General features: G+C 35.2%; 1 long non-coding RNA gene across 1 annotated transcript; it reads right to left on the bottom strand.

Annotated features, from left to right (window-relative positions):
* Nucleotides 1-10,058: 10,058 nt before the first annotated feature.
* LOC110778221 (uncharacterized) lies at nt 10,059-14,923 on the bottom strand. The gene is made up of 3 exons (XR_008918353.1): nt 14,633-14,923; nt 11,078-11,163; nt 10,059-10,997 (listed from the first exon to the last, which is right to left on the bottom strand). It is a non-coding gene; the product is annotated as an uncharacterized lncRNA (long non-coding RNA).
* Between the last annotated feature and the right edge of the window lie 11,302 nt (nt 14,924-26,225).

Genomic DNA, 26,225 nt, shown 5'->3' with positions numbered 1-26,225 from the left:
CTGATAGTATAGAAACTTCCTCACTTTGTCATTGGAAGGATCTAAAGGTGCGTAGAAACTCCCTCACTTTGTCATTGGGAGTAGCTACAGATGTTTTCGAAATCAAAGCTATAAAGTGTAATTGGGCCTGGCCAAGCCCAATCATGAGGTAAAAATGTTTTTAAAGATTCTCATTTTCAGGGCTAGCTAAACGAGAAAACTCCCTTGTTTTTATGGGACGTAAAACGAAGGAAAATCCAGCACATCGTTCTTTTTTTGGAAAAACGGAAAACCAGAAAAAGTTATCGCTGCAGCGACTAAGGACCTGCGCGGTTAGTGACGCAGACCCCGCCGGCTAAAGATGGCGAGCCTGTCCGCTAAGGGTGGACACCCCGTCCGATAGAAGTGGACGAATCTGTTTTTGAAATTTGAACATAAGGACCTATGCGGTTTGTGACGTAGACCCCGCCGGCTAAAGATGGCGAACCTGTCCGCTAAGGGTGGACACCCCGTCCGATAGAAGTGGACGAATCTATTTTGAAATTTGAAAATAAGGACCTACGCGGTTTGTGACGTAGACCCCGCCGGCTAAAGATGGCGAACCTGTCCGCTAAGGGTGGACACCCCGTCCGATAGAAGTGGACGAATCTATTTTGAAATTTGTTTGTGCTTTTTGAAAATAAGGACCTACGTGGTTTGTGACGTAGACCCCGCCGGCTGAAGATGGCGAGCCTGTTTCATTTTGTTTTTTAAGATTCTATTTTTCGAAAACTGAGGACTTGCGTGGCTAGTGACGCAGACCCCGCCCGCTGAAGGTGGGCGAGCCCTGTCCGCTAAGGGTGGACGCCCCGCTCGCTGGAGGTGAGCGAACCTGAATTTGTCTTTTTTTTATTTGGGAACTCGCGCGGTTCGTGACGCGATCTTGCCAACTAAAGATGGGCAAGTTCCTATTTCTTTTGTTCTTGTGATTTCTTTGAGAATTTCTTTTCTTATTCATTCTCGCAGGAGCGAATTCTTTCGAGGGATGCTCGGATTTAGTTGCAACCTGAATGTGGGTTGACAACGTGCTTAGACGGACCATTGTCTTGTGGTCATCATCTTTCATGGTTTTGAGCTAGTATTTTCGGCTCAATTTTGCCACTACTGGGGTCCTTGATTAGGGGACTATGTATAAGTATCAACAGCGACCTTTGTCTTGAGGTCGTAAACCGGTTTTAGTTTTTGAGACATCCAAACACGGGACTTCGTACAACGTTAGTCTGGGAATATTGTTTTAATTTTTCATACTCTCTTTTGAAATATATATTTTCTTTCGAGCCACCAAGTACTCGTGCTTGGCGGTCAGTTCTTGTCAAAGAGGTTCTTTGGGGATACGCATTTTGTAATGTCCTTGATTGCGTTTGGGATCGTGCTCGTAAGTGCGAGCAACCTTCGTAGTGGCGTGCTACTCTTGACAAAGTCGTGAGGTGCAACTTTCAGTAAGGAAATTGGCAATTTTCGAGTCAAATGGATGCGGTAGGGCCCACTAGAAGTTAGGGCCTTTTTCGAGCCTGGGTTCATTTTCGGCGCCCAGGCCTGGGCGTTGAAATAATTCACGCCCAGGTGGGGCGTTGAAAGTGTTGTTTGGGCTGGTCTTTTGATGACACAGTTGGCCTCTTGCTCATTCGTGTATTTCACTTGGAAGTTCTATGTATTCTCTTCTCTTTTGTTTTTTCTTTATTTTTAGAACGTGATGATTTTCTTGAGAAGCCGTAACCGATTGGTGGACTACGGTGCTTGTCGCTTTGGGGCGATTATTTTAAGGAATTGTTGCTCTTAAGGCGTACAGTTATTGCAATAGTTGGGCGAGTCTATTTGGCCCGAGGAACATACCTCGAGGCGTAAATTTTGATCGCTCTTGTATATATATTTTTTTCCTTTTGAACGCGTTCGTGAATGTTCGATACTTAGAATGATGATGTGTATGTGTGAACGAGCGTTCATAGAATGGTCGTCGTGTGCGGTCCATTAACCAGTTTGCTTGAATCATTTTTTTTGAACAATGACTGATTTTGAATAGTTTGCTTAGAAGCTTGATAGGGGTCAGGTCCATTCATGAAGTGGGCTCAAACATCGCCCTTTCGATTGTTCGAACATTTGCTCCGAGATTTTTTATTTTGCTATGGTTGTTTCGTAGCTTGGAGCTCCCAATTATGCATGTTGGGATGCTTCCTTTTGGCGTACGATTTTTGGTAGGTTCTTTTGAGAAAGATGCCTTGGGGTTCCGCTCGTGTAGGTGCGAGCTATCCCTTCCGTGGTAGGTAATATTTTGCTACCTTTAATCCTTAATGTAGAAGTCGTGTGGCTTGCATTTTGAATTTGGGCGATAAGTAGTCTTTGCCTCTTTTACACATGCTCTTGGTCGTGCCTGCATTAGTGCAATATGCCTTACTCTCTTTTTTAGACTTGTACCGTGGGATGGTTGAACTTATGGTGCAACGTAGGCTTGTGTGGCCTAACGGCGTGTCTTAGAACATTCCTCCAAACGTTAGGATATCATTATTATTTTTGCATTGGAGTACTTCATCATGCCTCGTTCAGGTGTTCGAACAAGTGTAGCACCTTCCGCATGGGTTTGCACGGCTTATTACTTCGTTCGATGCGAGGATTCATAGATGTTTCTTTCTTTTTTTTATATCTGGGCAAAACTTGACTAGCAGAAATATTCAGCGCCCAGGCTGGGGCGTTAAAGATATCGGCGCCCAGCTCTGGGCGTTGAAAATGATTTTCTGGGTATATTTTGGCAGTTCTTATCCTTGATTTTTTTTCTTTTGTTTTCGCTTTGGAACGAGGTAGACTGTGTAACGGGCGCTTGTAGGGCGAGCGTTATGTGCAGTAGTTTGATCGGAGTGTTGGTGACTCGCGATTTTCAGTTACCCTTGTTAGTGGGGTGACTTTATATATTCTAAGTAGTGCTTAGAATTTGGGAGGGGTTGTAGCCATTCTAAGGTTCGTTTTGCACGATTAAAGCTTAGGATTGAGCCCCTATGACATATGTATAGCATTAGCGTCGAGAATTTGCGATAAAATCGTCATTTTGAGCATTTTTAGAGTGTTTTTCTCAAGCCTCCAATTATAGCTACGGGATTGGCTTGGTGCTATAATGCCTTGCATACGTTTTTGTGCATTCATGGTGACATGGATCATGAATAGTTTGAACCAGACTCGTTTAGTGCGAGGTACGTTCGAGTAGTGATCTGCTACTTCTCTTGTAAATGTCGTATTGTGCGACATTGCCATGGTCAAGGTAGTCACATGTTGAAGTGTGCCTTGACCAAAGACTAGGTGCCTTTCTTTACCCATAACCATATTTAGAAATCTTTTGACTCACTTGCAACGTTGAGATAGACGCATACTAAGCTTAAACCAACGACACTTTATTATGTTCGAAGAAGTCTTTAAAAATCATTTGAAAATTATTTAAAATCTGAGTCCTACTGTGTACAATCCGAGGTGTCCTAGGTAAGTTGACTTATAGAAAGGCTCGTACAGGATTATATGAGTGAATCAAAATACTGTTACGATTTTTGGAATGCTGTCTAAGGATTTGCTGGAAGCCAGGGTGCAGGCGTCAAGGTATACTTGTGCCCGTTTGGCATATACTTTAGGCTTTTAGGGCCATCTTTTCCAAAATTGCGGGAATATAAACCGTTTTCAAATTGACTTAGATTTACTTGGTGTATGTCTGTATAAAAGATCGAGGTATACTTAGTTCCTTCCCTATCTCTTTCATTTCAATTTTTAGCCCCCAGTTGCTATTATGTCTTCCCATTAATGATGCTTTTAGATTTCGATTTTAGATGCCCGTGTCATATGTCTGAGTAGAGTGAGCCTTGGTTAAGTGCCAAGTCCTATTGAAAATGTCTGATTTTTTTTATTTTTTTTCTCTTCAAAGGGGATTCGCAAGCATTTGGATTACCATGAACGGGTGCCCTGAGTTCGAAGGAACGATGGGGTGATGCCGTAGAACAATCCTCTTTATTGCAAGCTTACTACCTTTACTACTTGTCGGCGACTATGACTGTGTCTAGTGGTGAAAGAAGGTCTTTAGGCGAACGACTATGTCTAGTGGCGAAAGAAAGTCTTTAAGTGAGTTAGTTCGCTTTAGGGAGGGTCAAGTCGAGTACTTTAGAGGTCATGGACGCTTGCGCTAGCCCCCATTCAATTGAGGCAAAGCGATTTTTTTGAGTCTTGGCTAAGTGCCTAGGAGTGTGAGTGCTCCTTCTGGCAAGGGTACGTGCCCTTATTATTTTTCGATGTGTGCTCATTTTGGCATCTTGATGACTTGGATTCTTCTTCGTGCTTATCATTTTTCTTTCGACTTGGATTGCAAGTAATTAAATTTCAATAAGGGACTTCTATATTTATTCTTGTTTTTCTATAGGCTTTAATATTTTTGCAAGTTGGTTGGACCGAATCATGGATTGCCTACGTATCCGCCTTAAATAGATTTAATTTGGAATCAGGTCTTGCGTAGTTCTTAGCCTAGAAAATGGTTTCTTAGAATGCCGATTTTAAACAAGTACGTTCTGAGGTGGAAACATATTATTTGAAACGGTAGAATAAGTGAAGTTTTATTATTATTTTTAATCTGCTGCTTTGCCGTAAGCCAAAAATTTGTTTTATATTTTTTTGAGTACATGTGTTTGCGCAAAATCTTTTCATGTGTTTTTCGGTACGTATATTTTAATACGTATATCTGAATACGTGTTGTACCCCTCCAAGTGTTCGTTATTTTTCCGTGCATGTGCGGATAAAATGACGAGCACTTCTGGACAAAATTTGGCAAGCAGAGAGATTCAGCGCCCAGGCTGGGGCGTTAAAGATTTCGGCGCCCAGCTGTGGGCCCTGAAAATTATTTCTGGGCGGATTTTTTTTTTTGGTGCGCTAAATGCTCATTTTTCTTTTTAGACGAACTTTTAAAGACGCTTTGCAAAGTTTGCTTTTTTTATTATTTATTATCTTTTTGTAATTTTCATTTGTCTTCTTTTTTTTACTCGTGACTCAGGACGGTTTGAAAGATGGGTTGAATGAGATAGGATAAATTGTATAGGTATTGGTCAAGCATGAGGATTATATCTGCTAGGACTCACAATTTGCGGCCTCAAGCTAGTGTCACGAGTTTACATCAATCAAGGCCAATGAGTAGTATGGGGACGGCTCAAGGGTATATCAACAGGATGTATCCACACAAGTTATATGGTCATTATGCTAATGGTGGTGTAAGAACAGGTTTTGGGCTTTGGAAATAATGGGTATGACGCACGTGTCAATGGCCGTGCGTGGTTTGCGGTTGACAACAAGTTCAAGAACAAGAGTCGAGGTAATGGTTTCTTGGGTTATGGCAATGAGAACATGGATGGGTTAAATGAGCTGAACAGGGGCCCCAGAGCGAAGGCGTCTAAGAACATAAAGATTGGAAAGGGTAGACATCGTAGAATCTTATAATTTGGATTGGTTGACTCAATTCTTTTCCTTCGTTTACTTGGGTAAATTTCGCACTTTGGAAGGTACGGGCTAAGTATTTCATGGCTCGCTCTTTTCGCTCTCCCCTTACTCTTTCTCTTTTTTCTTTTTTGCTTGGGATTTCTCCCCCTTTTGATTTAGGCTAAAAGGTAGATGGTTGTGGTCTTTGAGTCACGAGGTGAGACTGAATGAGCCTCGTTTGGTAGGCCTATAGTGGACCTTTAATTTTAGTAGGCCTAGGGTGGACCTTTAGCTTTAGTAGGCCTAGGGTGGACCTTTAAATTGTCTTACTTTGCAAGCGTATTTAGTCGTTTCTTAAAATGTGCAAATAGCGTAGATTCAAAATGTTGTTTTTACCTTATTGAAATTTAACGAGAGAACTACATCGAAGATAATTTTTTGCTTCTTTTCAGATTCCGGTTTCAGGGATTTAACTGGAAGTTGTGATTTAGACTCGAACTTTCATTAATCTTTCTGATTATAACCCGTGTATGAATATAAGGAGGTGGCCTAGACTCAAAATAATGACGTGAAGTAAGCCTATAACACTTGACCAAGCGACTCTCAGACTTAGGCTAATTGGACCATAACTTTCGTTGGTTGACACTTTAGATTTTAACCCTTGGGTGTTCATTTGTCATGCGCCATTTTGCTTAATGTTGGCAAGGTAGTTAATTGGGGAGATCGAATTTTTATTTTTGCAAGGCTAGAATCATTAGTGCGACTTCTCTCTTAGTGTGTATTGCTTTACCCCAATGGTAGCCTTATGGTATGCCGATCTGGGTATTTTCATGGTTGGTCATGTTGCATTCATGGAAAATCTTTTAGTCCGTACTTAGGAGTATTTAAAGGAGCGAGTGGCTCGAGAGGACTATGATAGTCGTGACCCAATGTGATCCTAAACCTTGAGGCCATTAATTTTTTTGCTAATGGTATTGACACCTTAGGTTCACTTTGGGGGTTGTGCGACTATGGGGGAATGATTTCCAGAATGTGACTGTTTCCATTTTGCAAATACATAACACATTTTATTGGTGAGAGAGAGTATTGAGGCCGTGGATTCTTAGCAAGGGATGACAATTACATATGGGTGCTTTATTGATTTAAATGTTAGAAAGGGAGACTCAATATGGTTTAACCTTTTAACTTGCAGAACGACACCAAGCATTATGACCGATTCTATGGATAAGACAACCAAGACTTAGGATTTAGATTGTACTTTGGCATAACCTAGTCTAGACTCGGATTTATTTATTTTTTATTTGAACATTTATTTTTTCTTGAAGACTTCATTCTAACATTATTTTTTGAATACTTTGCCCATGTGACACTCAAGGTCGTTTAATTAGCATGCTCGGTTTTGGTGCCGAGCATCGTCGTCGTAGGAGGCCTAACAACGACACAAAGAGTTATTTATTTTTATATTTTTTTTGTCGCTTTTAGAATCGAGTGCCTTTTCATACGCCCTCGCAACAATTTTTTTCGAAAAGTTTTTTTTTTGCTACGAATATTTTTTCATGCGCGGGCACCGAGGCTGCTGTGCCTGACCAAAAGGCCAAGCAGCAACTTCAGCGCCTAGCGAGGGGCGTGATAAATTCTGGCGCCCAGCCAGGGGCGTTGAAAATGCGTCCCTGGCTGATTCTCGTTTTCTGTTTTACATCTACTTTTGTTTATGCGACTTCGATTTGCGTGCTTGCCTAATAATGTCCTTTACGCGTTGTGCAGCGTTTGTGGGATTCGTTACGGCCATCCCGAGCGTCGCTTGTTTTTGTGGCGTTCGTTCGGGCTTGCGGAACACGTATTTTGGTATAACTCTTTGGCCAATTGGTTCATGAATGTTTGGGCAATTTTTTTTAAGGTCGTTGGTTTTCTAGCATTTTTTTGTTTAGCATTATTCGTACGCACAATCATAACATAGTCACACAGTTCGCTACACATAACTACATTACAAACATGGATTTGAAAATTAAATATGTCACGTAGTTTATGATAGGCTTCTATGGGTAGTATTTGCGACTGGCTTGGTACCGCTTCTATCGTAGATCCAACACATGCCCGGTCGAGGTAGTGTCTTCAACAGACGAATTTCGCTCAAGAGGCCAACCCGCAAGTGCAAGCCAAGGGGGCATGCAGGCGAGAGGGACCTAATGAGCGAGCGATTGGGTTCGGGATAGGTGTACTACCTGCACAAGTACCGAGTGGGAAACATGCGCGGCGTATGCACCCCCCTATTGGCGAAAAAAGGTATCCTTAGTCCCAACTCCCGAGGGAGCCGAGATTCGTTATGCGGTTCTGCCCGTTCACATTAATATGCTGATTTTCAGGTCGTCCCAACTTGATGGGGAAATAAACGCGGGGTAGGATCGTTTCACCCTTCGGCTATTTTGATTACCTACAAGCACGAGTATTTCCTTCACTATCCCCAGTGGAGTCGCCACTGTGAGGGGGTCGAAAAAGCACGAGGCTAATGCGTGACCTCGTCCCTCGTGGGTGTGACGATTCTTTTATTCAATCAAGTGTAATTGGATTTCCTGTGAGTATACACCCAATTGACTAGTAATATAGGAGTCGCCATTCAGTTTTTAACGACAATGAGAAAAACTGACAAAACCCGGTTATCGTGACATAAAGGGAGTGCAATTATGTTTGACCACGACGGCCGTAGGTTCCCTTGTGATCCCTGGTGTGGGGATCTCTCAACATACACCCGCAAGGTAGAGATTGAGGGTTTGGGGGACTGTAACTACCGAGAGGAGTACTTCGCTCGTCGATAACTCCAGAGGCAAGATATCCTTACTAGCTCAGCATAAATAATTGAAGGGACATGCGTTAACTATTAAACTAATCTGAATTGATTTTAGCAATATGCAACATATAATACTAATTCGATCGTGATTATCTGATTTAAATAGCATTAAGGGACCTAGCATGATAATCCGATTTCCCAAAAATATTATATTTGTTAGGCGTGATAGAACAAGCAGATTAGGTTAGTTTAACAGTTCATAAAAAGGGCGAGGAAAGCAGTTAAATCATCGAAAAGGGACACATTACGACACACCCTTGAGAGGTGCGTCACGGTTCTCAGAAAACTAACCACTTTGACTTTGCTATTTCTCCTTTTTATTTAACGAATCTCAATCATGGGACAGGATACGTTCTGTTCGATTTATGGATCGATTGCGACAGAACGCGTGAACAGTTTCGCAGCGAGAGGCTTAGGCTAAGGGTTGGAGTCAATACTCAGAATATAATTGTGTGTTGCTGTGTGTTCACGTCGAATTTGGGGCTGTATTTATAGGGAAGAGTTTGTGGAAAGATAGAATTGCAGAGCCCTAATCCACAAAGAATCAGGAAAAAACACGTACCCAGGTATTTTCAGCGCCCAGGCCTGGGCGTCGAAGATTTCGGCGCCCAGCTCTGGGCGTTGAAAATAGGATCCAGGCAATTTCAGCGCCCAGGGCTGGGCGTTGAAATTGCTGTTTGGTCCGTTTCTTTGTCAGATTCGGATTCCTAGAATCCGGAGTGTTTGAGATTTTATCGAGTCTTACATTGCGTATCAATTTTATGACGGAATGCGTCTGGGCCCGTTACGAACTCTAGGCTCGTTAGGATTTTAATTAATACGTAACTCTTATTTCCAAATCATATTAGGAATAGGATTCTCGCAGTTTTCTATCTCATTTAGGATTTATGTTGGAGTGCAACACCTAATTCTGACAGGTTTCTATCGTTTATGAAATTAGAGGAATCTCAATGCACATTAATTAGTCGTTCAAACATGTGCAAAATATCAAACGTAAAGAACAAAAAGAGACGGATGGAGTATTATACAATTACACACGATTTAACAAATACTCCGTAAAAGGTATTACAAGTACGATGTGTACAATAATGAAAGATACGAAGTATTAAAATATTTTTACTTAACTTTTACTCTGGTGTACGATATTTTTTGTCCACCACCTTTAATAAGAACTAGCTTTTGAACCCGTTCAAAGAACGGGCGGTTGTATAGTGGTTATTTAGTTTATCTTTTTAAGTTCTAACACTACTAGAAAAAAAACATTTAACGACGAACAATTTCGTCGTAAAAAGCCTCATTTTTCGTCGTTAAAACCTTTAACGACGGACATAATGTTCGTTGTAACAGGTTCCGTCGTTATTGGCTTTAACGACGATGTTCGTTGTTAATATTTTAACGAACATTAACGATGAAACATCATGTCGTCGTTAACCATTAACGACGGATTACCGTTTCATCGTTAACAATTAACGACGGATTAGGGTTTCATCGTTAACAATTAACAACGGAACGACGAACTATTGTTTCATCGTTAAAAATTAACGACGAATTATTATTTCGTCGTTAAAAAATAACGACAACATGATGTTTCATCGTTAAATACTTATTCACGATGAACCAATTAATCAATAACGACCAAAAAAACCATCGTAAAATGTCATTCCAACGGTAAAAAAAATTAAATTTGTGGCAAGAACGACAAACTATTTTGTAGTTAATATTGCAATCATAATAACATTATTTACATTATTTAAAACACCTACATTTTGTCTATGAAATAATATACAAAACTATAAATCAATCACTTAAAACAAATGAAAATTTTATTACTCAAAAAAAATTTGATAATAGAACTTCAAGTTATGTGAACCCAACAATCACATCTCGTTGTCTTTAAATTATGAAAAACTAATAAATAAATCACTCATGTTCAATCTAATAGAACAAAATAAAATCTCAATAGTTGAAGTGTCCTATCTTGGAGGCTTAAGTCGTTGTAGTAACACTTCTTTAAATGATTTAAGTTCATCTTCAACTGAACTCGTGTGCCTCTTAAGTGCATTGTTTTCTTCTTGTACCGTATCCACGCGATTGGTTCTTCTGCCATTATTTTCTGGATTTCCTCCTACAACACATATAACCATGGAATTTAGTAGGAGAAAAGCAAAAAATAGAGGGTAAAGTGCAACATCAGTTTGTGTAGGATCAAGCTGTGGATGTAATATTTCAGTTTGTGTAGCAGTATTATAAATTTGTCACTCATAACCTTCCCACTCACCAAATATGCCAGTTTGTGTAGCAATATTATAAATCTATCAGGTTTGAAAGAACGGATGAAGGATATACTCAACTACTATTGCTTGTGCACTTGGATAGTACAAGATAACCAGAGAATGAAGATACAATTAATTTTTTACGATATACAAAAGAAAAGAAAAATGGAAAGCTGAAGAACTACAAGAGAAAACAAAATTGTGTAAAGAAAACGAACCTTTTATACATTTACCTCAATCTCAATTTTTAATTCACACCCTCTTACCATATTAAGTCTAGGCTTGGCACGATCAAGACTTATAGATCTCCTTCCTGCAAAGTCCATGCTAGGTGTTCTTATAGAGCATTCATGCTAGGACCCAAGCTGCAGGACCCCCTTTTGTAATGCCTTCAGATTCACCAGAGGCACAATTGTTGGCCTTCCGTGAGCACACTACATAAAGAAACTGTGAAAATAAACTCGGGCTAATCTGCAGAACAAAACCTAGAGATCCCCATGGTTTAGAGACTTACTTGAAAACACAATGATGTTCGCTTCAACTCTTCAAAAATGAGGGAACATTCAGACGACATGAGTTTGTCCCCAAACATAATCACATCTTCAGAATAAAAATCAAATAGTAATGTTACTAATGGAATATTGGCAGCAAGGACTAGTAACATATCCAAGTCATGTAACCAGACTATAATGGGCGTAGGAAGAACTATATAAGATTCCATTGTATTCAATTTCATAAAATACAAGTCGTGTAGAAGTTTCAATCATAACTTGCAAGGTATAATGACATGGAACTTTTTTCATTACTTTCAGTCGGGCATGATTTTGTTTGTTTCAATCATGATTTGACAGATTCTGTTTTGACAATATGAGAACAGAATCTTTAAGTGTTATTTGACAGATAAATTGATAGGCTCAATCTGTTCAAGATAAAACAATATCATGATCTGAGTCCAGCAATTCGACTAATTCATGGAACTTCTGGTTTTTGTATACTAACAGTAACTATGGGAGCGCAGAGACAATGAACAAACAGACCATGGGACAATCTCAAAAATAGCACAGCGAGCAGTAAGAGTTAGCAGTGTGCACTGGCAAAGGTGTTCTGCATTAAGGGTTGTAGGCGTGTAATGAAATAGCTGGTACACTCTGCTTGTAAAATTACCAGGGAATAAGTTCAATTGCCTAAAGTGAACAGCCAGACCATCCAAATTCTCCTTTCAAAATATTAGTTTGACGCTCCCTAGAGGAACAAAAGCCATCTTGAAGTATCAAACAATTAAAAAAATCCTCAGACATGGCTTGGACAGGACCTGCCTAGGCCCCCTTCATATGATCATATTTGAGCTCTATTATAGCAGCAAGCATGAAACGCAAGAAGTTTAAGTTTCAGGGTTCTGTCACATGGTTATAGGGTACAAAAAGCACTTAACTTGTAATGACCTTCTATTCTTCTGTTAACATAATGAATAGAGCAGATTAGACTAATAAGGCACCTTATTATTAAAAGTTTCTGACAGAAACACTTGAATAACAGAAATATCAAGAGACTTGGCACATGTTTAGCTTTTAAAACTTAATGCTAAAAAATGTTTGTTCTTAAACAATGATAAAAACAAAACTACATTGAAGTCTTTTAGAAATTGATGTAATGGTTGACCATCTTTAAGTTACTTGATGATTTTGGGCACCATAACGCAACAACAACCTCAAGCACATAAGAGTATTTTGCAGGAAACTTTTTTACTACAGGCATCTATTAATGAAGTAATTAAGTACCTAACTTTACCAGCTTCTATCTTTGATTGTACGTTCAATTCTTTTTACTGCAATCTCGCAGTTCTGGTGCATATGAATAATGCTCACGCTCCTCAACTGCTAGAAAATTGGCCACTATTATGCATTAAGCTAATATTATAACAACATACCATGAAAAATAATAGGGAATGTTGTAGCAAAGAAAGAATTTTCTAGTATATTCTGGATTGATCTGCGTAGGGCAGGGGGTGAGAAGGTTGAGTTACAAACTCCGTTGGCTTTCGCAAGGAAGCATCTCGAAAGTTCCGAAATCTATCTAAGCCCCCCATATAACTGAGAATTTCCTTGATCAGAAGCTCAGAAAATCAACTAAAAATTCATGTAGAAGGTATGAAACAATTTACAACTACAACAGTTGTGAGGAACAATGACTTTGACATTTAATTGGAGAAGCCTCCCCTTTAGGACAACAAGAAACTTAAGCTATAATGGACAGGCTAAAGGCAGAAATAAGTCAAATAACCTAATGACGCAAATCATAGAGATGATACGCCAATATAAAGAAGGTTTCTTCTCTGCTTCATTGCATCAGTAAAACAACAGTATCGGATCCCCTATATGCTCTCTGTTTCTTATTCAAAACTTATAAAGATACATTAGCAGGTTTTTCTATAGCATAATTTTGTAAGGCCAAATGTAAAATGAGGAACCATTAAAGCTAAAGTTTTCACAGGCAAAAATATATTTTACTGTTTCTTAAAGGCAACGAATCTCCAAGGGATGCTAGCAATACACTATCCATACCTAGAAAAGGATCAACCTTCAATCAAAGGCTAACGAATAGTTCAACATATTCAAACATATCACTGGTGAAATCAAAGTCTATAAGCTAATTATCCTAATTCCTATTATTAAAAAGCTTACAAATACATAAAGTCATGGTTAAACCTACAACTCTAGTTATAAAGGTCCTTATATAGAAAGACCAATGAATGAAGTACTGCATACTAGCATTAAGATATTGACTATACATTAAAAGAGATTGCAACAAGAAATAAAAAGTGCAAAGAGGATATTTAAATTTTGACCAACTTACAATTATACTTTCCACTCGAAGAGAATACCTAAAGAGGTATGCACAGAACACACAGAAACCTCAGTAACAAGTGCAAGAATCGAGCAAGTAGTGCCAAGTAGCTATTTTTGAAAGATTTTGAAGTCAAACTGAAGCTTGCTAGCTTTTGTGTCTTACTCAATCTTACAAGCATGTGAAAGTAAACTAAATACAAATGGCTAATTATATACATCACTTGTAGCCTACTGATAGTCGGTAACAAGTGAATGGTTATAACCGCTCCAATTTGTTAATCAATGATCAGTTTTAAAGGGCTTAATTAAGGATATGTAGGGTTTTCTATCAAAAATCTGAAATAATTTTATAGGCAATCTAGAGGGAAAATTCAAGATATTGTGTAGCTAAAAAAAGTTGGACAAACAAACCTTAAACATAACCATATGGATATAAAATCATTCTGAGGTCTCCAATGGAATTCGATAATATGTAAACCAAGTTTTAGGCATATAATCTATTACAATCCGATATTTAACTGTTTAAATAGTAACTAGGGGATAGTAACGAACTCCAAATTGGTTGCACTATCAATATGAATAAGCAAAAGGAATCAATGTGTCTAAACACATGTCAATAATTATAAAACTAAAGAACAAAAGGTAAGTCCATAATTAAGATCATAAGAAATTCTGTCGATATAACCAAAGTAACAGAGTTTCTATACACCTGTAATAAGTTTATTAACACTTTTAGTGTTCTTCTTCAATCAATATCGCTGCCTATAGGTGGTAGATGACAATTGCCATGGATGTTAGATAGGAGTTTCTACCAACTCTGACATTAGGAACGAACACTTATATTTTCCTATTCCATCTAGAAGTAGAAATTTCTGGGTTGGCAACAATAGTCTTGTGAAAGATCAATTAGCTGAAATCGACTGGATTTGAGAAACCACAAAATTCTATCATTTCTATGTTCATCTTGCAATTGACCAGAATAAAAATATATAATGGATAAATTGCAAACTAATTTCTATGAGAATGGACTTTAATTGTAGATTTCAATTCATGTAAACAACAATTCGCCATAACAAAATTATTAAAACTAATTGAACTCTACAAAAGAATGATGGATTAATTGACTAATAATTAACTAATTACACAAAGTAAATTCAACCAAAAAAACTATTAAGATTGTAACTTGAATAAAGCGAGATTCAAGCAGAAATCGACTTACTAACCTATTTTCGGCGCCATATAGCGCTACTACCACCGTAGCTCCCATCACCTTCTTCGACACCGCCACCTTTCCAAATGCAGACCCTAACCAGAAATGACCCCCACCGCCTGGACCTCCGCCTTTAACAAATCCTGAATCCCTCAATGGAAAGGTAAATTTTTCGGCAAATCTATGGTAAGAGATCCCTCGCTAGTCGCCGCCATGGAATTTGAGAACAGAGAACTAGAGAACCAAAAACTATATAAAACATGCAAAGGGTTTTTCATTTAGGTTTTGGAGAGTTTGGTTATCAGCCGCTTTAAACCTGCATTAACGACGAAACAAAAGTAAAATAAATCGTTCTATCTTAATTTGTTAAATGTTTTGGATAACCCGCGTTAATTTCTTTACTTTTTCTACTTTCTCGGTTTTAACGAGTAGTTTTTAACTTCCGTCGTTAAAGATTGGTCGTTAAATGTGCCATTTCTAGTAGTGTAATTTTATTGAGCTTGTGATTTTAGAGAGAATATATGATTTAAATAGAGGTAAATTTTGATAATTGAAATAATACATAAATTAAATAGTGTATTAATATTGATTGTTAATCGGGAAGAGGGCGTGGGAAATGTTGAATGAATAGATTGGTGAATTGATGTTGTATGAGGAAGATGGAGTGAAAGAGGCGATTGGAGTTGTATAATACGAAAACAAACAACAAAGAAAAAAGAAAAAACCAAATTGATGGAGAAAGAATGGATTACATGTTTCAACTAATCAAATGTGTTGACACATGTCATCTAATCAAATGTGGTTTCCCTTTTTAAATACCAGGTATAGATTTGTGTTTAACAAATACTCCCCCCGCATCTAATTACTTTTCTTGTTTTCCTAATAGGAAATATCATAATACGTTTCTTGTTTCCCTTTCTTCTATCTTAAGCTATATACTTCGTATAAATGTTCTCATTTTACCTTCATAACAACAATTAAATACTTAAAATCACCATAACGTTTTCAAAAATTTGTTCCAAGAAAATAATAGTTAAAGAGATAAACATGATTGTTTTTTCTTACTCGCACTTGCTTATTTTTACACACACTTATTTTTTCCACCCAACCATCTTCATATCCACTTTTTGTTGTACTTTTTCACTATATAACACTTTAATTTCTCCCCTTTCCAATACATGCACAACTCACTTGTTGTTTTTTATTACACACACACACTTATTTTTTCTTAATATACGCGTTTTTTTCCAAATAGAAAAAGTAATAAGAATATACAGGAAGTAGTTAATGTGGATAAAAATTCTTATTTGTTTTACTTAAACAATGCAAATTGATGTGGGACTTTTTACCGGTGATGATGTGTCACACTTCCACGGAGGCATCAGGTATGCACTGGACAATATTTCTGACAACCTGCAAAATAATTCTCTTCGATACTTAAGTAAGTATTTTTTAGAGAGAGAAAATCTAGAGAAAAGGCAGAGCAAAATAAGGAAGTTATGTGAGAATAAATTGAATGTACTTCTACCTTGGGAATTGGACTATTTATAGGGTAGGATTTTGGGATTTGTTCCCAAAACCTAGCTATCTGGCTGGCTAACTCTTTTGGAGGGGACATGTGTCCTTGGTGTGCATCTTTAAGAGGCTTAATGGGCTTCTTCATTTTTGGGTCATTTTGTCAATGGGCTTACCTAGGAGGTTGATCAAAGAAGATCTTTTAGAAAGGTTTCGCACTATCTCTTCCATGATGTCCCATGTGTTTGGTCTAGGTTGGTTCGAGAGGATCCAGATCGATAGTAGCCTCACATATGAGGAAATACCCGTGAAAATCCTTGATAAGAAAGTGTGTAGTACACACGATAAAGACGTCAATATCGTGAAAGTGCTTTGGTCGAATCATGAGTTCGAAGAGGCAACGTGGGAAGCCGAAGCTAAAATGAAGAAGAAGTATCCAGAGTTATTCCCTGAGGTGAGTTACGAGGGCGTAACTCGTTTTCTTTAAGTGGGGTAGAATGCGATAGAATTTTGCGATTTTTACCTATTTTTATGGTATTTTTATGCACTTTTATGCTTATTTGGGCAAATTACACATGTTGGTGCAAAGTAAATAGGTTATCCGCATAAGAAAATGTGTTCATGAAGTAACACAAGCAACTTTAAGTTGGCAAAAGAGTGCATATGAGTGGCACAAGTACTTCTCCACTGAGAATGAGTTAAAGACTTTTGAAAAATGTGTGAGTTCTCCTGTCAAGTTTTAGGACGAAAATTCTTTTAAGAGGGGTAGATTTAGTCCCCTTTAAATTTATAAATTTTATTAATATATTTTAACGTATAGTTATTTATATTTAAATAAAATTTATGAATTCTATTAAGATATATATATATATATATATATATATATATATATATATATATATATATATATATATATATATATATATATATATATATATATATATAGTATTTTAATGATTTATGCAAGTAAAATAGTTATTAGAATCATGCTTTGAAAAGGGGTTGAAATATGAAAACACTTTTTGGATTTGGAAAATATTTCTAAATGGGTTTGAGGAACTTAAACACTCTCAAATTAGGAAAATGAATCTTAATCCAAACCCAATTGTTTTTCCTAAGCCCATAAAATACATAATCCCCATAAACCTCAAATTTTACCTACACAACTATTTTATCTCTCCTCCCTCCTCACATATGCACGGCATTCTCTTTTCTCCTCTTCTCGTTCACGTTCTTTTCTTCTTCTCTCTTTTTCTTTCTTTTTCTTCTTCCTCCTCTCTTTTATTTCTCTCACGCGCGGCCCTCCACCGCCATCGACTTGCCACTTCACCGCCTGACCACCTTCCGCGTGCTGCTCTGCCTCTGCTCCCCTCCCTCTGTCGCCGCTGCTCCTTCACGCCGACTTTCTCTCTCTCTTTTTGGTTATTTCTTTACCCTTTAAATTATATAATGTTTTATTTTTGTTTTAGTAATTTAATTTATATTTTCATGATTTAAAGTTATAGTTTTGATGATTTAAATATATAATTCAGATTATATATTTTGTATAATAAATTAATTAAATTTCAGATTCATTAACTTTGTTTAAATAAGGGTTTTAATTATCAAAACATGGATTTTTAGGGTTTTGAAAGTTAGAAAATCATAGTAGGTTATTATAAACTATGAAATATATTGTTTTTATTGATTTTATGCATATTGAGCATGTTTTGAGGAAGTTTTAAACTATAATATATTGCTGAAAATTTAAAGGGAGTGTTTTTATGGAGTTTATGATGAATTGTGACCACTAGTGTAGTAAGGCCCTGTTCTTTTTGGCTTAATTTCAGTTTCATGACTTATTTGGCAGTTCAGTTCAGTTCAGTTTAATTCAATTCAATTTAACTAAATAATAATAATAATAATAATAATATTATTATTATTATTATTATTATTATTAATATTACTTATATTATTATTTATATTATTGTATTACTTATTATTTATATTTATATTATTATATTACTTATTATTATTATTATTTATAACTATTATTTATTAATAATTAATATAATTTATTTTTATTTTTATTAATTAGTTACGGATTATTAGTTATTAATTATTTAGTTATTAGTTATTAAATATGAATTATTATTATTATTATTAATATTTATCATTTATTGTAACTATTTAGTAATCAATTACAGATTATTATTATTATTATTTATTATATAGTTATTTAGTAATTAGTTAATAATTATTCTTTAGTTATTAGTTAACATTTATCATTATTATTTTTTATTTTTTATTTTTTATTTTTTATTTTTTATTTTTTATTTTTTATTTTTTATTTTTTATTTTTTATTTTTTATTTTTTATTTTTTATTTTTTATTTTTTATTTTTTATTTATTATTGGGTTTTTTACGATTTACCACCTACAAAAAATTCAAATTTGTGTTTTACCACCTAAAAATCTCAAACTTTTATTTTACCACCTAAAAAATTTTAAAAATATTCGTTTTACCACCTTTTAATAGTAAAGTTAACGAAATCGTTATTGAACCCACTTCAACGGCTAGTATAGCATAACCCTTATAAAATTCCACAATGTTTAAGCATGTTGTATAATATAAGTTTGTAATTTGATTAATTTGGAGATTTGAAGTGCAAAAATGGGTGGTGAAAATTTAAGAATAGTAAATAAGAAGGTGAAAAAATTGAAAGAGAATGAGTAAAAAAAAGATACTCACATAATTTGGTTAAAGAGAAGCTTAATTTGTGGGCTCCACGAACGTTTTCGTTAACTTTGCCGTTAAAAGGTGGTAAAATGAACTTTTATTTATTTTTTTAGATGGTCAAATAAAAGTTTTAGAATTTTAGGTGGTAAAACACAAATTTGGATTTTTTTAGGTGGTAAAACACAAAATTTCCTTTATTATTTATTATTTATTATTTATTATTTATTATTTATTATTTATTATTTATTATTTATTATTTATTATTTATTATTTATTATTTATTATTTATTATTTATTATTTATTATTTATTATTTATTATTTATTATTTATTATTTATTATTTATTATTTATTATTTATTATTTATTATTTATTATTTATTATTTATTATTTATTATTTATTATTTATTATTTATTATTTATTATTTATTATTTATTATTTATTATTTATTATTTATTATTTATTATTTATTATTTATTATTTATTATTTATTATTTATTATTTATTATTTATTATTTATTATTTATTATTTATTATTTATTATTTATTATTTATTATTTATTATTTATTATTTATTATTTATTATTTATTATTTATTATTTATTATTTATTATTTATTATTTATTATTTATTATTTATTATTTATTATTTATTATTTATTATTTATTATTTATTATTTATTATTTATTATTTATTATTTATTATTTATTATTTATTATTTATTATTTATTATTTATTATTTATTATTTATTATTTATTATTTATTATTTATTATTTATTATTATTATTTATTATTTATTATTTATTATTTATTATTTATTATTTATTATTTATTATTTATTATTTATTATTTATTATTTATTATTTATTATTTATTATTTATTATTTATTATTATTATTTATTATTTATTATTTATTATTTATTATTTATTATTTATTATTTATTATTTATTATTTATTATTATTATTTATTATTTATTATTTATTATTTATTATTATTATTTATTATTTATTATTATTATTTATTATTTATTATTTATTATTTATTATTTATTATTTATTATTTATTATTTATTATTTATTATTTATTATTTATTATTTATTATTTATTATTTATTATTTATTATTTATTATTTATTATTTAGCAAGATTGGAACTGATGACAACATCTCAGATCCATTAACTAAACCTCTGCCGCAGGCGAAGCACAACTCGCACACTGCAGCTATGGGAATCAAGCATGTTGGAAAATGGCTTTGTTGTCCTTATTTAATATTTTAAAGTTTTAGATTTTAATACTTCGTAAAACATTATTGGTTAAACATTCACATTAATGAATGGAATTCATTTTTCCATTTAATTTGTGGTTTATTAAATGATGAGTCCCTTCAATTTGACGATATATTCAAGATAGACTGTCAGGACCAGTCCCGTGACTAAGAAATGTCTATCAAGTGAACTTGAATGTCAAAAGTTGAAAATGGTCCCTGGTCGGAGTTTTCTATAAAAATGGACGCATAGAAAATGTTAGACGACTAGAATGCAAGATGACTAGTAGTTCTGTTTCTTGAACTATGTGGACATAGCAATGTCGTAATCATTTGCATAGATACTTACTTTGGGAAGACTAGTATCGGACAGACCTATGAAACTTTACTGTAAGAGATGAAAATCTGTCATAAGTAAATTTCATTAAAATTATTAGACACTAATCCTCAATACCTGAGTGATTTGAGATTACTTGTTTGAGAACTGCTTACTTTGACGTTGTCAACCGTCGCACCGTAAAAGGAGGCTATAAAGGCAACGCTTAGGTAATCACCTACCAAACGAAGTCTAATCTCAAGATCGCAAGATTGGGATTGTCCTCCCATAAATCGGGATGAGATGCTGAAAGTTGTACAAGGCCACTCGGAGAGCTAGAAACTGTAAAATTCATGGCCGTGCTTAGATGAATCATAGGCTATGATTATCTGTTTATTTGATCAGTTGAACTCTGAAACCGAGAAACACCTCTAGACATAATAAGGATGACAACTCTTACCTTATGTTCAAGAGCAAGCATCTAGTGACAAAGGAATTAGGAAATGCACACTTGTCCTTAAGGACAAGTGGGAGACTTAAGGAAATAATTCCCTTGGTCCAAGTATGCATTTAATGGTAAGTCTAATAAATGCGGTTCAGTGTTAATTATACAAGTTAATAATTCAGTGAGATCAAGTGAACTGAATGCCTAGCTAGAGGCCGCTTCAGTTCAAGTGGAATTAATAATATTAATCCACAGCTTACTCTTGACTGAACCCGTAGGATCACACAAATAGTACGTAAACGGATCAAGTATTTAAAGGAATTAAATACTCCATCTATGGATATTCGGAATCGACGGATCTTGGTTTAAGTGGGAGCTGAGATCGTCAAAGGCAAATTATGAATACTCCGAAAACGATGATATTGCCGGAAACGGAAATATGGATCGTATCGGAAATATAAATATTATCCAAGTCGTAGATGTTGCCGGAAACGGAAACATGGTACATATCGGAAAATATTTTCGGGAATGGAAATATTGCCGGAATCTGAAATATTGCCGGAAACGGAAATATTGTCGGAATCGGAAAATAATTCCGGAAACGGAAATATTAAATATTTGTTCGAAACGGAAATTTATTTCGGAATCGGAAATATTAAATATTGTTCGAATCGGAAATGAATTCCGGAATCGGAAAATTAATTGGAAGCGCGACGTACGAAATAAACATCGGACGAGCTTGTTAGACGCAAGGCCCAGCACGAAGCTAGGCCCGCGCCTAGCGAAGCCCGCGCGCACAAGCAAATTCATGGGCGCAGCCCACTGCGACCAAGCAAGCAGGCCCAGCCAAGCACGAAGCAAGGCCAGGCCCGCGAGCAAGGCGAGCGAGCTGGCGCGCCCTTCGTGGGCTGCGAGCAGCTGCTGGTGTAATACCTCGTATTTTTATAATATTTATAAGTATATTTTATTATATTTATAAAGCATTTTAAGATTTATTACCATTTAAATAATATTTAAATGCATTTTATTTAATGTATTTTAATTAATTAGAATATTCATTATTTTAATTAATTATGAAAGGAATTTAATTCTTGAGTCGGGAAATAAAATGGGTTGCAAATGATTTTTAAGGCTTCGGGTTTTAAATAAAAAGTCCAATTCGTTTTATTAAACGAGCCCAATCAAAAGAATTTAAGTCCAAGCTCTTGGCTAGCCCAATCATTAATTGTTAAGCCCAAACCTAATTCCCTAAGCCTAGCCCATTAAAAATAAGGAGCCTATAAATAGGACACCTCATCATTAATTGAAACCCCTAAATCTCATAAACCCTCTCTTTTGCTTTGCTTTCCCATTACTCCAACTCCCTCTCCTTTCTCTCGTCCGCACGCCCGCACGCACGCAGCCCCGTGCTCGTGCCTTCGTGCTGTTGTGCCTCGTGCTGCTCGGCCTCACGCCCCAGCACGCGCTGCCCTGTGCCTTCGAGTGTTGTCGCGCCCAGCGCTGCACTCCCTCTCGCTCTCTCGCTCTCTCGCTCTCTCTTTCGCGCACAGTGCCCAGCCTCCCTCGTCCCTCTCGCGCACCTAGCGCGCTGCTCTGCCTTGCTCCCTCGCGCCCCAGCGCGCGCGTCCCTCGCTGCTCCCTCACGCCCCAGCGCGCGCGCGTCCCTCTCTTGCTCGCGCCCGCTGCTGCTGCCTTGTCCCTTCGTCGTTGCGCGCACCCGCACACGAATTGTGCGTGTGTGTGCGTGTGTTCGTTCTTGTTCATTTTTTCGCCCAATAACTTTAAATTCGTGGTTGTTCCGTGCTATAGGCCGGATTGGTATAATTCTCTTCTTCCTTACCTATTCTATTTAAATTCCGTATTTTAAATTATAATATTAATATTATTTTGAGTAATTAAAATGCTGGGAACCGGTTATGAATACCGTGGTTTGAAAATTTGCGTGTTGTGATTCATTAGGTTCATTTTTAATTATTAAAGGATGAATTTTCAGATTTGTTTATAGAATAAAGCATTGATTTTTGTGATAATAAACTAGTTTTATTGGGATTTTCAAGTTAGGGTTTTAACCTAGACCTAATGAGTCAATTGATTAGCATAATTAGAAGATGATTTTAATTATGATAATCAATTATATTTTCAGATTTGAATAAAGGCTTAAAGTGTTGATTTTTATTGATTTTAAAGGCGGAAAAAGTATGTTTTTGTACTAGGGATTGATTTTGCAAATTGAGACGATTATATTATTGAAAAACGATTGAATTCTAAAGTTTAAAGGAGGTTTTAAATTTTATAAAGTTTCTGGAAATTTAATGAACATGGAAATAATTTAAGTTTCATTATTTTGATGATAGGAGGTGATTTCTAGTTGAGTGCTCGTTATTGCAAAGTGGCCCCTACGCTTAGGTATTCAAGGTACGTACAAGTCTAGGGCGACCACACCTTTTGTCAATGACATTACATGATTGTTGATGATGTGAATTATATTATGTGGAATCATATTTATTTTGGTGAACGAACATGTGATTTGTGATGTTGGATTTATTGGATTAATTGTTGAACAAGCATGTTGGAATTATTATGACTATGGATTTCATTGTCAATCATGTTGTTCAATATTTATGCATGTATGGTTTGTTTCACATGCAAGGGATGGATTATTTATTGTATGCTATTGTACGGGATGTCTAGCATACTTTGAGCTAATTATTCGTACCTCGTTGTACTATTTATTTTACCACATGTGAAGGGTTAGCTCACGTAAGCCACCGCACATGTAGGGTTCAGTTGGGAATATTATGTATGAAATGAATTAGGATTTGTCGTGCAAGGGCACAACCCTCATGTTAATGTGCATGATGTAGAGTCTCACTTTGGTGAGGAGGAACATGGTAGTAATTTCACAAGTGTTTTTCCTTGTTGATCACAAGTCCTAAAGCATTTAAAATAAGATTGTTTTGGTTGTTGTTTATTAGTTGTATGTGTGCATGTGGGTGAGTCTTGTGTTCGCCTTTAATAAAATATTAATAAACGTAAAGTGCAACCAGAACAAGCTTCAAAACTCTTTGAACGTATATACCTTGAGTATGAACAATGGGGGGAGTCTTGCCGGAAAGCTCATACTCCTACTAATGATACAAGACGTTGTTTCATTTATAATATGCGCAGGAATTCCATCGGTATGGCCCGACACTCGTTATGGCCCGAATTTATTATTTATTATTTGATGTATGGTTGGCTCCCATCACCTTTTTCCTTTATGGAATATTCTTTTGGCCCGTTCGAAGCTTATTCTAATTAAATTGTGAGTCAAGAGTCGAGTCAAGAGTCGAGTCTTGTATTCATGACTTGTTTGGTAATTATTATATGGCTTTTGTATGTTGATTAGTACTTAGTGTGTGATGCATGTTTTAGTTTAAGTTCACTCTATTCTTGTAAGTACTCAGCTTTTGCTGACTACGTGCTTTGTGTGTTTTGGTCGTGGCCTTTGCCTTAATGACCCTATGATGATCTATCATTTGCACTTGCATTGATGGGGAGTAGAATAATATAGCAGGTTGGTAGATCGGAATCATGTGGCTTGGGATGATCGAGAGAGTTGCATGTTTTCGTATTTTGAACTATTTAATAATACTTTAATTATGTTTGAAATGTTTGAACTATTTATGTTTTGGGTTTTGGGCCATTATGGTTCCGAATTGTAGGAGGCCTCGATATTTCATTAATTATGTTTTTAAAAGTTAGTTGACATTAAATTCCGCTGCGTAATTCTGGTAATAGCCTTAACCGTTATCACGGTGACGGTAATGCTTTAGTAATTCCTTAATTTTAAGTTGGAAAATGATTTTATAAAAGCAAGGAATTATTAGGGTGTTACAAAGTGGTATTCAGGAGCTTAAGGCTACTTTGTAGTAAGTAATACTACAAAGTGGTATACTAGAGCTTAGTTTCATTCCTCCTTTGTAGTAATAAATACTACAAAGTGGTAATCGGAGACTAATGCGGAACTTTAGGATTTTTAAATATTATTTTCCTAAAGTCAAAACGTATTATTTTGAGTACTCAATATTTTAAAGGTCAAATATCAATTATTTTGGGTCGTTTGAAATGAATTGAAAAGTTGGGTTATTATTTAATTTAATTAAAATTTCCGAAATATTTTTTTTTTTTATTTATTTCACTCGAAAATTTCGAACTAAATTCTAATAAATCTTATTATTTTCGGATTTTCTTAAAATATCCGAATTATTTATTTTATTTAATTAATTATTTATTTATTATTATTCGAATATCTTTTTTCGAATTTATATTTTAATTTTCCGGATTTCTTTTATTTTTAGTTATCCAAAATTTATTTATTTATTTATTTAATTAATCAGTAATTCTTATTAATTTTCGATTTTAATTTAAATAATTTCAACTAAGTTAGGAGTTATTTCATAATTAATTTGGAAAATTAATATTATTTTCAAGTGAGAAATGGGTAGACTAAGAAGGGCATATTAGTTTAAGTATGCATTTTATGTGATTATGTGGATTGTTAATTGCCATGTATATGTTCTAACCATGTTTTATCTTGATTTATGTGATTAAGTGCATCATATTTCATGTTGAGCATATATTTGTGCATTGAAAATTGTATGGCTCCACGAACTATTTATTGTATCCTTTTGGGGTTGGAATTTCTATGGAAACGCGTTAGTAAGACTTTTGAGTTGTGAATTTTCAGGAATTAAGGATGCTACCTTCTAAGTTCACCAGTCTAGGATACTTAGAGAAGATGGGTAATGAGACTCCTCGCACGTATGTTCAGAAGATCGTGTTTGCTTGTGACTATTTGGCTTCGACCAAGAATATGCCCCACCTTAGGCACAAAGATATGATGGCTAGTATGGTTAGACATTGTTTACCCCATAAGAACCCTTATATAGACCTCAAGAACAAGTTCAGTGACATGCATTTTGGTGATGGTACCCCTAATTGGTACAAATATGGGACTAGTGATGGTAGGTGGAAGTATGATTCTGAGGTTCTTGCTACTATTTTAGAGGTTGCGGAAAATAGCTATGAGGATGGGAAGTATTCTGCGGGTCTAGGTATGGGCTATGGAGGAATAGAAAGTGATGGTGAGGATGGCATGATCCATGATGAGCAAGCTAGTGAGGTTGAGGAGGATAGTGATGATGATGTGGTAGAGATTGAAAATCCTAACCCTATAGTTCCTGAACCAACCATTGAGATATCCAGTGGATCTGAAGATGAGCTTGAAGAGAACAATGTGGTTGATAGTGAGCCACAGCAAAATGATGATCGAGGCTATGGATGAAGACTCGGATCCGGAAAA

The sequence above is a fragment of the Spinacia oleracea genome, chromosome 4 (assembly GCF_020520425.1).
Source record: "Spinacia oleracea cultivar Varoflay chromosome 4, BTI_SOV_V1, whole genome shotgun sequence".
NCBI lineage: Eukaryota > Viridiplantae > Streptophyta > Magnoliopsida > Caryophyllales > Amaranthaceae > Spinacia > Spinacia oleracea.
This window is presented reverse-complemented; position numbering and strand designations above follow the sequence as displayed.